Here is a 13329-nt window from a genome sequence, read left to right on the forward strand (position 1 = left end):
GTTTAAACTGTGATGAGGGTGAGGGGGACGACATCAAGTTTGGGAACCGCTGCCCTAAACCACGAAGCTAACTCGTTTTGGTGGTTTAAACTGTGCTGAGTGTGTGGGGTGGGTGGCATTCAGTTTGGGAACCGCTGCTCTAAACCTTGAAGCTAACTTGTTTTGAGGGTTTAAACTGTGGTGAGTGTGTGGGGTGGGGGGAAATTCAGTTTGGGAACCGCTGCTCTAAACCTTGAAGCTAACTCGTGTTGAAGATTTAAACTGAGGAGTAGGGGGGAGGGGCGAGATCAAAGATATGGGAGCAGCGAGGTTGATGAGTCATTAATAAGCAATCAGTTAAATAAAACTGTTAAGTAATTCATTATCTTTATTACGTCATCCGTGTTGAGCTCGCAAATGAGAATTTGTGTGGAGTCTAAAAATAAATGAGTTGTGTGGCTGATGTAGCAACAACTTCAAGACAATGTGTCCCTGATGGTTCACACATCTGAGAGCCTAAATGTCACATTTATAGTATCCTAAATGTCACTGCTGTGTGAGCCTAGATGTCACATTTATAGTATCCCAAATGTCACTGATGTGGGAGCCTAGATGTCACATTTATAGTATCCTAAATGTCACTGCTGTGTGAGCCTAGATGTCACAACTATAGAACCTAAAATATCACTGCTTTGGAAAGCCTAAATGTCATAGCTGTAATAGCCTTAATGCCACGTATATCGTAGCCTAGGCGTCACATATCTGGTGGCCTAAATGTCACTGGTGTGATAGCCTGAATGTCAGTTGTAGCCTAGATGTCACTGCTGAGCTAGCCTAGGTGTCACGGAAATAGAACACGGCTGAATTACTGACACTCCCGTGCCTGACACGAACTGACAATATGCCAGTCATGTCCAGATTTTCGAGAGTTTGGAATTACGGCCTATGTTCGAGTGCCAAAAACGGACCACAAGACACGAAAGTAAATATTGCCCAAATAGTAGCCCAAAGGAACATCGAGGGCGGACTCGGTCAACAACGGCGGATACAAAATATTTTGAGGAAAATAACGAGACACAACACCACTCCCTCTTTTGGGGGGTGGGGGGCGGTTATTTCAGATGGTGTTTAAACGAAATATGAAACTGTATTTTATAATAAAACTATACGAAATATTACTTTATGATAGTTATTTTAAAAACTAAAACCTGAAAGACACGAGACAAATTAACAAAAAAAAAAGGTTAAATTAGAATAAAGGGAAAAAGGAAGAAAAAATAAATAAAAATATTCGGAAAAAATGAACAAAATAAATTAATAATAAAACATAAAATAGGGATATATTACGGTGATAACATTTAAACGGCAAATAATATCAGCAAAACTATCAAATAACACGGTTTGAGCCGTCTCTCAAGAAGAATTTTTTTAGAAGAATTCACATAGAAATATACGCGGGATAGCGATAAACAGATAACTACTTACATGATAACACTGTGGGGTTGTGTCAACAAAATATCGAGGCCTTCATTTTTTTATCAACTTACAGACGACCTACTGAGCCAGGGGTTCTCCTTATTTCCCATGGGGCAGCAGGGACGCAGAAGATTAGCTCCCTTGATTATCTTCCCTTGGCCATGTTTTAAAGATGACAACGAGCTGAGGCTGTTGGATGAACGGTCTGTCAACAGATTCATCTAACACAAACAGTCACGTGGGAACACGACCTCGGTGATTTGGGCAGACGTGAGGAAAGTAGGGGGGGGGGGGGGAGGGGGGAGGGCTGAAATACATTGGGGGAGGAACGAACTTCCCTCATCATGAGTAATCGTTAAACAATTTGGACGGTCGAAGAGATATCGATTACTTGTAATAGACTATGGCACAGGTAAAGAACTAAAATTAGATATTTGGTAGAAATGGTGGTGACTACTGGTGGTGATCGGAGGTGGGTTGTGGTGACCCATTACAGATGGGGAATATTAATAAGCTGTTGGGGTGAGACCAGGGAATTTTAGATATGCGGTGGGGACATTTGGATGCAGTGGTGAGGGACTGGTGACACGGGCTAGTGGTGAGACGGGCTAGTGGTGAGACGGGCTAGTGGTGAGACGGGCTAGTGGTGACACTGGCTAGTGGTGACACGGGCTAGTGGTGACCTGGGCTAGAGGTGACACGGGCTAGTGGTGAGACGGGCTAGTGGTGACACTGGCTAGTGGTGACACGGGCTAGTGGTGACCTGGGCTAGAGGTGACACGGGCTAGTTACACGGGTTAGTGGTGACCTATGCTAGTGGTGACACTGGCTCAGCTAGTTGTGACACGAGCTAGTGGTGACACGGGTTACTAGAGGCATGGGCTAATGGTAACATGTACAACTGGTGTCTTGCAAAATTGTGATAGTTTAACGGTGACATCGACTAGTGGTGACATCGACTAGTGGTGACATTGGCAAGCAGTGGCATGGGCTGCTGATAAAATGGGCTACTGGTGTCATGCAACATTGTGACAGTTAAATGGTTTAGTGTCAACATACAACACTGACGTGACATTGTGACAGACGGCGCTGGTTGTGTTGTGGGCTGGCGGTGACAGACTTTAAAATCTGACAACCAACTTGACCCAATCAAGGAAAATGGTGGAAAAGAAAAATTCACAGCTGACATAAGAGAAAATAAAGTTGACGAGAAGCTGGTGACAAATTAATATGCGACGAGCTTAAAGAGACCCAGATAGTTAAAGTTTACATAGAGTTACCAACTCGCCTCGCACCATACAGTTACCTACCCTGCTACCACCATACAGAGTTTGCTACCCTGCTACTATCATATAGAGTTACCTACCCTGCTACCACCATACAGAGTTTGCTACCCTGCTACTATCATATAGAGTTACCTACCCTGCTACTATCATATAGAGTTACCTACCCTGCTTACCAACTCGACTCCCACCATACAGTTACCTACCCTGCTAATACCATATAGAGTTACCTACCCTGCTACCACTATACAGAGTTACCTACCCTGCTACCACCATACAGAGTTAGCTACCCTGCTACCACCATACAGAGTTTGCTGCCCTGCTAATACCATACAGAATTACCTACCCTACTACTATCTATATATAGAGCTACCAACCCAACTACCACCATGCATAGTTACCATACATGCTACCACCATAGAAGTTACCCTACCTCTAAGTCACCCATCCCCTTCCTCTGGAGGTGTTTACTTATTAAACTCGCCACACCCCTCTACCCCCGAATGTCCCTCCTCCAAAGATGCGTGGCTGTACCCGTCCAACGTCGCAATTCTTCACACGTACATACACCAATGTAAAACCTTACACATCGAGAACTCAAATATTTGAAGACCCTGCATCAGGATCGGTGCTACACGCTCAACGTTTGCTTAAGACACTTAAACCGTGGAGATGTAGGCAGACAAATTATGGAATGTCTTTCTAAGAAAGATCATTTGGGACATTTAAAACGTTTCATCCTTTTTAAGGGAGGGGTGGGGGATTGGTGACCATGAGCATAGCCAGCCCGTCTTAAAATAGAAACTCGTCATCAAGTCACACAACGCTCCGTTAACATTTTGTTTCTAAGTATTTGTGTAAAATAAAAGCATTTTTTTTAAAAAAAAGGCGACAATGACAATAGCCAGATAACTCGCTTATGGTAACTTTGAAATTCACCGAGTCTCGCCTCCTAATAAGTATTTTAACAAGCATTACAATAAAATTTTAATATAGATGTAGTTGACCGTAAAAATAATACCAACTTGTCGTTTAATATCAAGTGTCTTAAATGGCCTGCGTATGAACCGATTATTGATTTAAGATACGGGCAGATATCCCCAAACACAAGTCATGTAGATATTTGAAAAGTGCAGATATATAACTTCTGACACGTCTGATTCAACTAGTAAATCTTGTTGAACAGATCGACGGTATCATTTTTTGCTGTTATAAAATACCAGTTTTATTACTTTCTCGTATACGAAGAATAGAGGTAGTATTGTAATCGTGCAAAAAAATCGAAATCGAGATTTTTACAAATCTCGAGAAAATCTCGACGTGTTACATCTCCCTGAGTCGGAAAAACATAGTTGTGCAATTTTGTCCGTATGTCTCTCTGTGTGTGTGTATGTGTGTGTGTGTCTGTGAAGACAATAACTTGAGTACAGTTACAGCTAGGTTGATGAAATTTCATATATAAGTATTATATCAAATTTGTAGTTCTGTATCAAATTTTCCAGCGATTTCCGGTAACCGAAAGTGGAGCTTATTCTACTTTTAGTTTTTTTTATAAGCCTATAACTTGAGTACTGTTTCGGATAGATAAATGAAATTTCACATATATGTAAAAGATTTAATCCTCTGTCTTCTATCAAATTTAGAGTAATTTCCGTTGAACGGAAGTAGTAATTTTATGCTATTTCCGATTTCTCAAAAAACGCATATGAATTTATAAAGTACTAATAATATTCCGCACTATTATACACATATTGTTTGCGATTCACTGGTGCGCATTTTTTTCAACGAGATTCTATTCTATGTTAAAAATTTAAGTAATAAAAATGGATTAAAAATCATTCTATTTCCCGAGTTGCCATCCCCCGTAGTGTTATATAAGAATGTTTAGGGGAGATCACTCCCGGTTAATTTTTAAACTGCTCTCACGACAATCGAATCAGCGCTCTATTCTCAATTAAAGTTTACACATTAAATAAAATAATCAATAAAGTAATAAACAGTTACACCTAAATTATGGACGTTAATGTGAATTAATTTTTTTAAAGTTGCAATAACCTTCGATTGTTGATTAACGACATAATGTTAAAGGATTTTAAATTAGTTGTTAGCGTGTGGGGAAGAAATTAAAAGTATTCTATAAAAACTTTTCTGAATTTCGTTTTAGGTTTAAAAAAATCTATAATCTGATTCTTTACTTTAGAACTGCTAATTCGCAAAAGAAACCTACCGACTAGTTAAAATTAAAAAAAAAAAAAAAAGTCGAGTATGACTCAGTAAGGCCTATGTCAACAGAACTGAGGGGTAAGGCTAAATTGTGTAACTGACATAAATACGTCACATTTAAATCGAATCACATATTTGTGCAGTGTCTGTTGAATACAAATCCGCGAGGTTTAGGAAAGAATATTTCCATGAACTACTAACATTTACGGCATACAAAAAGTTTAACTTGCGTTCTTTTGAAGGGCAGTTGTATAGATCGACACACTAATAGACTCGATAAAGCATGAATCACTTAAAACTCTAAATAACATGAATCACTTAGGACTTTGTTGTTCCAGACCTATAAGATCCCATTCGATCACACACAAAAAAAAACAACCGATAAAGGGAACAGTAGGGCCTACTTTAAAAAATTTAATGAGATTATTAGTCCGCAACTGATACTTGAAAATGTACATGTAAATCAGATAGTTAATTACATTTTTTTCACATTCAAGGTAAAATCGAAACAAATGCGGCAAACTCAGGTATATACTGTAACGACCATATCGAATAAATCAATACATAATCTAGATAAATCTAGCAATCAACATCACCCAAATTCAAAAATTGTTTAAGCTTTAAAAATTAAAAGACGAGCACCGGGAAAAAAAATTGTATACCGCCCATTATCTTGACGCTCGCAGCGTAGCCATGGAACAAGGTACCGTATTAATTAATTAATTAAAGTGATTCACTAGAATAAATTGATGCAACATTTCAGCAGCCCCTACAGTCCTACAGCTGATTACATTTAAAATGACACGCCGATAGTCCACTCTGTCCACTAGCCGTGTCGATTTTTGAATACAAATTGGCGTCGCTGGCAAATCTCCAAAGTCAATACAACAACACACAAAAAATACACTAACAACTCTTAACAAACTAGAGTTTTTGCACGAATAAACAATCATGTTAATTAGTTTTTTTGTGTAACCGCATGCCACTATTATCACTGCCAAACGAACCGTATTTAGTGTATATAGCAGCCGATAGTCTAGTGTTTCGACTTTTCCCCCTCGGTAAATAGAGTAACCAAAAAAACATAACTTCATCTACCGACCGAAAGCCGTCGAACACGCTTGCTGCTGGCGATTTCACGCGACACTAATTAAAATGAATCAGGCCGATTACGTCACGCCACTTCGTGACCATCTCTCGTTCAGCTGTGGTTAGGGAAAAAATTTGGACAAAATTTTTTTTTGCACTCCAACATGTAGCCTATGTGGACTATGTGTAGACATTGGCTTCACTATGCATGGTAAATTAGGATCCATCCCCTCCAACTAGACTGAATATGATGTACTAATAGTGCATACAATGTGGTTTCACCGCATCCCGTATGACGTCACTTAGTTATGTATAGAACTCTAATAAGATGTTAACTGGACATAATTCTCAGTAAAATATGAAATTTAAGGGTTAGGTGTCACCCAGCCTTCCCCCCCCCCCCCCCCCACCCTGTAAGGGTCATCCGAAAAAATTAAGGGGAATTAAGTGGATTTTTGTGGACGGGGGGGGGGGGGGGGTCAACATTTTTTTTTAAATTGTGGACGTCATAAATGGATGACCCCTAACGCTGATATATGTGAGCTTTACTATATGTGCATGGTGAGTGGGGAGGTATGACGGTGAATACATGCGCCCCTGTGTAATTCACAGTAAAATAAACATTGTTTTATCTCTGAGCCGATTTAAAAATTACTGTTCAAATTGTGGACTGTGTAAACGTAATTAGAAGGGGAATGGTAGGTTTATTTGAGATAGTTCGAACGTGACAACAAGCTATATATTGACTGGTTACAACTACACGCGAGAGTTGTCTAAAAGATCGATGATGAAGCCTAAGTAAGTGATTGCTAATTATAGTAGCACGAAAATATTGACCTAACGATGTTGGCATGCAGGCACAGACCTCACGATGGCGGAAGTTATTGTAAGACCTACGGGTGGTGACACAGAACTACATACATCATGATGGTTACATACAACCACACACATCACGACGGTTACATACAACCACACATCCAGTGATGTCTATGTAATATCACATGCATGCTTAGGTGACATAAAACGGTAGTAAAAACGAACAAAAAAACGCATGTATTAAAACCACACACATCATGATGGTGGCATAAAACCACACACATCATGATCATGACATAAAACGACACACGTCATCATTTTGACATAAAACCACACACATCATGATGGTGGCATAATACCACACACATCATGATGATGACATAAAACCACACATGATGACTGTGCCATTTAAGTTGTTGTAAGAAAAAATATTTAAAATAAAATAAAATAAAAAAGAATACATTCTACATATTCAAGGAATTTACAATAGAATCTGTTTCGCCTATTTTACTACGATTTCTCTAAATTACTATGTTGTATTGTGTTAAAAAATGAATGATGTATTGTAAATACCGTGTCCATTTAAATCAATCCAAGTTTTTAACTTACCTGCGCAGAGCGTGGGAGCTCTATCGGACTACTACATGTCTCTGATCTATTGTCACTTTGTACTACCCAATTTAACTTAAGAATTCTTTTTTTTAACGTGTAACTGGAAATGTTCAATAGTTTTCATTCATTGATTTTTTCATTCATAAAAAAATTAACAGTGGACTCTAGTTAGTTTTTGTGTGTCATTTTGAACGAGTGGGGGGGGGGGGGGTTGTATGTGCTCCAGGAAGAGGGCGGGGCATCAGGTCTAAATTAAGTCAGTTAAGGCAAGGTAGCAGAGTTTCTTCCAGGCAAAATATATACTTTTAACAGTGTCCGCCCCCCCCCCCCCCGAAAATTTCAAGTGCACCCCCGGAGAAAAAAGTCTGGAATAAGCACTGCATGGTAGTATCGTATTTTCTCTCTCTCTCTCTCCCCCCCCCCCCACATTGAGCTCCGACGGACGAAATAGAAAATATCTACTTTAACATGGGTCCACCACCCTCATAAGTTTCAAGTGCGTGCCCCCCCCCCCCCCCCTCCCGGGAGAAAACATCTGAATGAAACAGGTTGCTTAGAAAATTAAGATTAAATTTAGCCTTTTAGCACACTTTTCTATTGTGTCCATCTAGAAAAAAAACCCAAAGCTTCCTGTAATAAATCAAATCAGCATTTTAATCAGATATAGGTATCTAACGCACCCTTAACCTTAGCTATAACCTTCATAGAAAAGTTCACCTGCCTCAGGCACAACCATAAAATATTTTTTTAAACAATTTTTGTTATTAAACTCATCTCATCTCCACTTTCACTCAACACGGCGACTCTTCATTAAACACCCATTTTAAAACGTACCATGACTAATCTAACACTAACCCTAATGAGATAGAAACTGTTGTTTTATGTATCCGGGGTGGGTCGGTGTGTACCCTGGGAGGGCGAGGGTCGGTGTGTACCTGGGGTGGGTCGGTGTGACCAAGCACCGGAAACATCCAGGTGACAGTCGCAGAAGAAAGGAACGGAAACGTCGTACAAAGAAGTTTTTTTTCCCATGCTAAAATTCTTGCATAATTCTACCTCAACACCACACTGCTACAAAAACAAAGCTCAGTAGAGATGTTTTGATACTGCAACATCTTGATGTTTACTGAGAACATCATAAGTTGCGAAATCGTTAATGAGATAGTCAAATGTTTACTTTAATGTGCCATTGTTATTGCTGAGTCAACTTTGAAGGCCTTTGCCACTCTTCATATAAACTACTTTATCTGCCTTTGTTTAGTCGATCCAGATTTGAAATCACTATTCTATTCTATTTGAAAAATAGCGTTCTTTTTCTTGTATAAAAAACTGTCAAGTTTTATGGTTTAGAATTATGCTAAAGACAAGTCAGATATAAATATGTGAATTATAACTAATGAATAGTCCGTTATAATATTGTACTGTTAGTGTTGACAATGAGGAAAAATAGACAGGATATGGAGTGAGTCAAAAAATGTAGCCTAACTACCAATCAATGCTGTAAATATGCAATAAAATAACTGTTTATTACTATTTGTTGTTTGCTATGCTTGATTTTTAGTATGTAAATATGGTCTGTTTATTTTTAAACTACTGATTTTGTATGTGGAGCCTGGATGGTGTAACTTTTGTCATTTTGGAGTACTCACCTGGCCACGCCCGAATGAAAAAAATATTCCAAATGTAAATCAATGACTTATTCTGATGAATTCTTCCTAACCGAATTCTACATAACGTTAGTCCGTTTCAAAAAATAAGGTAAATCTGTGACTTCTTAAAATAATTGTCGAGTTAACAACACATGTTTGAACTCCCGAAGACCAGTCCCAGCAAAAGACACCTAAACTCTCACGAATCTAGCTAACCTGGGGCCGCGGGCGAACGTCGCACAACACACAACACGGCAGGTGATCAATACGAGACCCGACGCGACTTCCTCTCCTCACTTGAAGACAATTTTATTGTGCGCGTCCCGTCTGACGTCACTCGTCAAATATTTTGTTTTGATTTAGGGGGGACAGTAAAAAAAAAAATCACTAACTATATCACGTTTGAATCAGTGATTGCTAATGCTTATTTTATTTTAGGAAGCCCATTCGTTGAGTGTTTACGTGTATTGTATAAGTCTACGCCCATTTCCGTTGCAGTCTGTTATAAACGAGAACATGGGAGGGGGGAGGAGAAGGGAGCGTGTGTTGGATTTCTATGGTCACTGACAGGCGGTCCCAACCACTAGTTAATTAAGTTAAGGCGATAAAACACGCCCATGGTCAGGCTGCTTGATGCTGTTGACTTAGACGTAGTGCGCCCTGAGCTGAAGGCAAGAGCTAGGCTAAGGCAAGAAGAAGCTTTGGCTTTACTTAGAAAAAGTTTGTTGTTGTTTTTTAAACTTCTCACAATCAAGTCGTGCGACTCTAGTTGACACGACATACGTGTTACGTTGTTGGCCTACTTCAGCAAGACTATGGTTAGTGCTAGGTTAAGGCTATGGCCTACACTTGCAATAGGTTTAAAATTTGTTCAGTTATGTTGCATGATTTTTATCGTGATGTCAAATATAAAGCCAACGCCACAGCGCACCGTCATGTCTTCAAATAATATATTCCCCTTATCAGTTGTATTATTGTGTTTGCGTGTGTCACGGCTACCTAACACTAATGAGACCATTAAAAACGTGCAACGACATCATTTAAACCCCGGCCTATGGTGTAATACATAAGGTCCCTTCCCCCCTCCCCCCACCCTCGCCTATGATGAGTCACCTCCAGTGTGGGCACAGGTGTGACGGTGAACTGCCGAGCTTAGTAAAACACACACGCACACACACACAAACACAGGCCCACAAGTATACCACAACAAGCAGGGGAACCCCCTCAACAAACAAAGCCACTGCGGTCTTTGTGTTTGCGGGTTTTGACATGAAAGTAGACTGGTCCTATCACAGAGAGGCGGGGTGGGCAATGGCACAGACCGGATTTTCCCCGAGTTAAAAATAGGCTTGGAAAATTTTCGGTCAATAATGAAATATTGTTATTGATCCGAGTAATAAATGAAAGAAAGTGTTAAGAGCTAATATCAAGTTTCAGAATGCCATGGTTTTTTTTTTACTTGTGTGTAGAAAGACTGGCCAAGAAAGTATACATACGCTGTTGTTGAGTATAGTGTTGCACAATAGATATAGGCACTTCCATAAGGTTAACTTCTTGACCACGACAGAAGATCAGTGTTTCTTCCAGACTTTTTTCTCCGGGGGGGGGGGGGGGGGGCTCTTGAAATTTTATTTTCGGTGGGGGCGGACACTGTTAAAAGTATATATTTTCTAGATAAATTCCATTTTGTTCGGGGGAGGGGGGGGGGCTTCCGAGAGATGCCTATAAGAAACACTGCAAACAATCTAATGCTATAATCACCAATAGAGTCACACTCTAGTAGGCCCACCACACTCTAGTGGGTCCACTTTTATAATCACCAATAGGGCCTCACTCTGGTAGCCCATTTCTATAATCACAAATATGACCACACTCTAGTAGGAAACCACACTCTAGTATAAGGCCCACCACACTCTAGTAGGCCCACCACACTCGTAGGTCCACTGCTATCAACACCAATGAGTCCACACCCTCGGCTACCACTCTATAATTCGTAAACTCTGAGAATGGTACATATTTAATATTGTTACTCACATTTTTTTTCAGGCAAGATTTAAGTCAAGATTATAAAATGGCATACAAAAGTTTTGTCAGAGACAAGCACGTTTTAAGACAAAAAAAAACAGAGAGAGGGAGAGAGAGAGAGAGAGAGCAATTAAAAGCAGCGACAGGTGAAAGTGTTGAAAAGAGCCTTAATGACCATCCAGGGCACGACGTTTTCCTAAATGATTGACGGGTTGTAGCCTGGGGTTGGTCTGTGATGGGGGGGGGGGGGGGGGGGGTGAGAAAGAAGGGGAGCAAAAGAGGGGAAATGTCACTAGAGAATTAAAGAGCACAAACTGTGTGTGTTTTTTTTTAATTAGGCTTTAAAAGTTTAGATCACTAACCAAGCAGCCCAGAAAAAAAAACATTGTTTCACTTTGTACGAGTCCCGGACTGAGATCGAGAAGTAGGTCTATGTATATCGCCCCCTCCCCATTCCCCCCCCCCCCACCACTAAGATTTTAGCTTTATGGATCCTCCATAAATTACGTCAAGCATATCTTCACACAAAACCTACCCTCGTCCCTTATAAAATGACGTCACTCAGTCCCACCCACCTTAAAACATAAACTAAATGAAGAGTCATAAATGTTTTTTTTTCATCAGTTTAGCCCTTAAAAAAAACGATCAGAATATATTATACTTTGCATTCCTTTAACACCCCCTCCCCAATACATCACATCGCCAAATATCTGAACCTCCACGCCTTATCGTAATATGACGTCATTTATTTTATATAATTTATGACATGACAATTTTCGCGCTATTATCTCCTATATTAGATCACATTAAAAATGTTTTTGATTACTAATATAACAATTCTGCAGCATTTTTTTTTTGGTGGTTGTGTGGGATCATTAAAGTCAAAAACGTTCCTTAATCCTTAAGCGGCGGCTCTTCCGAATATCAACTAAGTTTCCCTTTACTCTTCTTGTCTGTAAGGACCAGCAACTCCAGCTCTCCAGAGTTATCTATCTTGGTTCATTTTCTCCATTTGACTTCGTGTGACCTAGCTTGGCCCCTAGACTTATGGGTTATCCTTAAAGGACTCGACACACCCAAGGGAAGGAATCGGGGGTATTTTACCTGAGTGTTATGGCTTTAATTTATTGCTTTAATTTGTAAGAGCCTTACCACACGTATACATACAAACGCACACACGTAGCGGTCCATGGGCAGGTGAAGTAGACTACACCTTTGCCCATGACCTCAGCATATTATTAGCAGAGATAGTGTGGTCAGCACAATGCCCAGCCATCTTTTCCTGACGTGATTCAGCCACCCATCAGAGCTGGGTTGACTCAGATGATCCGAACTCAAGACTTAATGGTTAGGTGTCGTACGCTCCACTATCAGACCACGCAGTCTTATTTAGTGTATATTCACTTTGAAAAACATAGACCTCAGTCACATATGAACCAAAATATAGCCTACTATATAGCCTATATTGGAGGGCGCATTATTGACGGTTAGCCTCAGAGTGGGTCGCTACGCCTGTTAACCATAGTCCATGAGATACTGTTAACACTGCATCATAGATTTTATTACACACTTCATGATGATCTAGCTGTATTTGTTTAACTGATATGATATTATAGAGATGTAAATTTAACTTCACAACATTTGAAATGGTGGACAAATGTTCGATACAATGTTATTGCATTAATTTTAAATCGATACGTGAGTACTCTAGATATTGGGTCTAAAAATGCATTCACGTGGAAATATTACTTGTCATAACACAGTTTTCTAAACTAGGCTCTGTACATAGAATTCAAAGTCTAGTCATAATTGTCCAACGTATCAGTATTGTTTAGCTCAAGCCATTTGGAATAACTCCTCATTGGTTCTCGTAAACCTGTATCGTGCTCATTGCATTTGTGACAGATGTTGTACCACAAGAAGTAATCTATAGGGTATTTGTTCTAAAATGTAACATTTGTGGTACACTATATCCTGCGAAACGAAACCGGTTTCAATGTCCCCCTACCTAGCCAGGTCTGATGGGCTACAGACATGTCCATTGAACGTTACAGAGTTCATCCAGATCTTATGGATGCCTGACTTGTCCATTGAACGCCCGAGTCCACCCAGCTCTGGTGGATACCTGGTCCATCCACAATGTCCCCCCCCCCCCCCCGATACATCATTTTATAAAG

At 40.0% G+C, this 13329-nt stretch overlaps 1 protein-coding gene across 1 annotated transcript in view; it reads right to left on the reverse strand.

Annotated features, from left to right (window-relative positions):
* Positions 1–9393, reverse strand: part of LOC131956514 (uncharacterized) — a 41305-nt gene extending 31912 nt beyond the window's left edge. Inside the window, exon 1 of the mRNA XM_059321000.1 lies at positions 9128–9393. The gene's annotated coding sequence lies outside the window, so the exon portion shown is untranslated. The remainder of the gene's footprint in view (positions 1–9127) is intronic.
* Between the last annotated feature and the right edge of the window lie 3936 nt (positions 9394–13329).

The sequence above is a fragment of the Physella acuta genome, unplaced genomic scaffold, assembly GCF_028476545.2.
Source record: "Physella acuta isolate Inbredline_101_S28 unplaced genomic scaffold, ASM2847654v3 ptg001157l, whole genome shotgun sequence".
NCBI lineage: Eukaryota > Metazoa > Mollusca > Gastropoda > Physidae > Physella > Physella acuta.